Source organism: Hydra vulgaris, chromosome 08 (assembly GCF_038396675.1).
Source record: "Hydra vulgaris chromosome 08, alternate assembly HydraT2T_AEP".
Classification (NCBI taxonomy): Eukaryota; Metazoa; Cnidaria; class Hydrozoa; order Anthoathecata; family Hydridae; genus Hydra; species Hydra vulgaris.
Genome location: NC_088927.1, coordinates 23,223,387 through 23,226,833, shown reverse-complemented (window position 1 = coordinate 23,226,833; position 3,447 = coordinate 23,223,387). Strand labels below are relative to the sequence as shown.

General features: G+C 26.2%; 1 long non-coding RNA gene across 3 annotated transcripts; it reads right to left on the bottom strand.

Annotated features, from left to right (window-relative positions):
• Nucleotides 1-845: 845 nt before the first annotated feature.
• LOC136084238 (uncharacterized) lies at nucleotides 846-3,014 on the bottom strand. 3 transcript variants are annotated; one of them, XR_010640415.1, is made up of 4 exons: nucleotides 2,805-3,014; nucleotides 2,367-2,463; nucleotides 1,605-2,170; nucleotides 846-932 (listed from the first exon to the last, which is right to left on the bottom strand). It is a non-coding gene; the product is annotated as an uncharacterized LOC136084238 (long non-coding RNA). The 3 variants fall into 3 exon arrangements; XR_010640413.1 differs by lacking the exon at nucleotides 2,805-3,014 and adding an exon at nucleotides 2,661-2,741; XR_010640414.1 differs by lacking the exon at nucleotides 2,805-3,014 and adding an exon at nucleotides 2,661-2,741 and having other exon boundaries at nucleotides 852-932; nucleotides 2,064-2,170.
• Between the last annotated feature and the right edge of the window lie 433 nt (nucleotides 3,015-3,447).

The following is a 3,447-nucleotide window of genomic DNA, read 5'->3' as shown; positions in this document are numbered from 1 at the left end:
ATTAGGAATCTGGCAATAGACAATTAGGGCGCACAACGGCTACACAATAAAACTATCAATAACACTACTTTTAGTTCTAATTATATATAATGTTTTTAACAAAAATAGATTGTTATCTGCTCATCACCATACACTTATGAGTGGGATTTACACGGGTGGATAAATGGGGAACACACAGTCAAAAAATCTAACAGATAGACGTTATACAGGAAGGTCCCAGTCGGCAAATTTAGTTGTAAATGCGCATTAGAAACTCGTTTAAATACGTATCGATGTGGTATGTATGTTAGCCATTTTATCGTGTCGAATACGCATTAGATGCGTATAAAGACAGGTATACAATACGACGCCTACTGAGTATCAAACTCGCATTTAAAACTCTTGTAAACACGTATAAAACACGATAACCAGAGAATACTCAACACGAAATTTTCCTGGTATTACATGCGCATTTCAAACTTTCCAGAATACGCATTATTTAGGAATATTTGTTAGCCATTTTATCGTGTCAAACGCGCATTAAAAATAGACATACAATACGTATAAAGACAGGTATACAATACGACGCCTACTGAGTATCAAACTCGCATTTAAACACGTATAAAACACGATAACAAGAGAATATTCAAAACAATTTTATTAACTAATATGAAATCATAACATAATGATAATGACTAGCAGTAAGCAACCCGTAATACGGGTTATGAGTTATTAAATCGTTAATAACAATAAAAACACATTAATAACTTGATATATTATCTAAAAAATTGAATACAAATTTATCTGTAAATATTTTAACTTTGACTCCCTATCAGCAACATCATTGCTTATCACTAAAGACGAAGACCGCAATTAACATCAGTTGAGTTCTTTTTAAAATCTGTCACAACACAGGTACCAGAAACGGAAAGTCAAGTAAAGCCTGCAAATACCTAAAAAATAAAATTAAAAAAAAAATTTTAATTACAAAAGTACTATTTGCATTTTATTGTTAGTAGAATTAGGATAATAATAACAGAAAATATATACTTTTGTGTCTACAGAATAATTAAAAAAGATTATAAAAAGGCTAGACAACACAATGTAGTAACACTGGTAAATAACACCACAACTTAATAAAATTTTATTAACTTAAATACTTGGACTGAAAAGATTTTAATTATTACACTATTTGAACAATCGAGGAACAATTATAGTTAAACAATTTAAACAATTATACCATAAAATAGCAAGCAAATCGTAAAATATTTCTTAGAAATGATCTATTTTTTTCATTTGACTACTATTTTCAAGTTGCCTATAAGCATTTACATTATAACTTCGTTGAGCCTAATACCATCTATTTCAATTTAACTATTATCATTAAACATATTACCAGCAATCTTATATTGCTGCATTGAATAAATGAACGTAAAAGAATCTTACAAATTGTGATCTTTTCTAATCAAAGATTTTATTTAAACTTAAGATTTATTGAAATCCATATCTTTTTATATGTTTACATACATTAGTCGTTTATCAAAAATATTAAACAACATTTATTTACATCAATTATTTTTTAATTAAAAAAGAATCTAAGCTACAATGCACAAAATTATTTTTACCTTAATGCATAAAAATAATAAATGCACAATCTTCTATAAAAAAATGAAGCAATGTCAATCAGTATATTTTACTCTAAATTAATTATTTAAATATATATATATATATATACAGGGGAACATGGGGTAAAATGACGAATGGGGCAAGATGACGACCTACAGTTATCTCTTCAGCAAAACTAAATATAACAGTTGATTTTAGCTGAATAGGAAGTAGATTAATTTTACTAGATTTATCAATGGTTTCTTTTTAAATATTATTTTTGTGACGAAAGCTAAGTATTAAAAAAGTTTTTCCGACATTGAGAAAAAAAACTTTTTATCCTCGTTTGACTTGATTTATTACATTGCTACATCATTAGCTAAAGGTAAGTTTTAATTTTTGGGACAGACTAAGATACAGGCGTTTTTTGAAACAGTCGTCATCTTGCCCCATGTTCCCCTATATATCTATTCACATACCTTTAAAAAGTGGTATTACACTTTACACAATGAAATATGGAAATACATCATTTTTTTCAACTACTTTCAAAAGGAATTTATTTATTTTTTCTAGTCTGTTATTTTTTCTAAGAAAGAATATTTATAAAGATACAGAGAAATATAAAATATACTGAAATATAGGCAGATTTATGTTTATAAACTTTTGTGTCAACAAGTAGATAGGGTTTTTTCCATGTTGAATACATAAAATATATATCTAATATAACATATATCAAATATCAAATAAATCCAATATAAAATAAAACAAAATAGTAAACTTACTCAAATCAGTATCAGTTATACCGTGTGAAGTAACTAAAAAACGCTTCAATTCTTTTCAATTGCTCTAAAAAATAACTTTCAGCTCTTTCCAATTGCACTAAAAAGAAAAAAAAAAACTTACTTAGATAAGTTGCCAAGTTCTTAAGAATCTGAAAACAAATAAGTAAAAAAACAAAGAACAAACAAACATTTATTTGTTAAAACTACTATATTTAAACAAATTAAATTTAAAAGTGTAACATCAATTCTTCTTAAAGGCTAAAAAAAATTTTCAGCTCAAATTTGCTTGCATACCTTGCTTGTAAAACCATGTGAATAAGAAACACATTTAGAAAAGCCAAGAAACTACTTAAAAATGACATATGCAACATTGAAAGATTTGAACGTTCACTGAACTAATTATTAGCAGATGTTTTTAAAAAATTCATAAAAATTTACATATATTCGTTCTTTTATATTGCATAAATCCATCATATGATAAATCTGAAATGAAAAAATGTAATGGGTAAGTAAATACAAAGAAAAACATCATATATGAATCACAAATCAATATATCAGATAGAGATAAGATGTCATGATAAGAGAGTAGTAGTTGTTAAATATTGTTATTTCATGTTAGCTTTTAGAAGACAATTCATGTTGGTACGTCATGGTTCTAAAAATTCAAATTGAGTATAAAAAAAATGTATATATGGCAAAATGATTTTCTTGAGTGGCTTTTACTGATTGATTAAAAGCAGTGAGTTTCAATAATAAAACCACTTATAATTTTTAACAATAGACACCAACATAAAGGTAAGCCAAATGTAACAACATTAGTAACATAAATAACAACTTATGCAAAATCTTTCTCAACACGTTTGCCAAGTCACACACTTTGAAAACATGGTCCATAAATATTATAAAAAGTGTTTATATACGTTATATAAATTTAAATAAATATATTGTGTTTTATAGTTAGTATATATGTTTATATTATGTTGTTTCTATGGCATGGAAACAACATAATATAAACATATATACTAACTATAAAACACAATATATTTATTTAAATTTATATAACATATATAAACACTTCTTA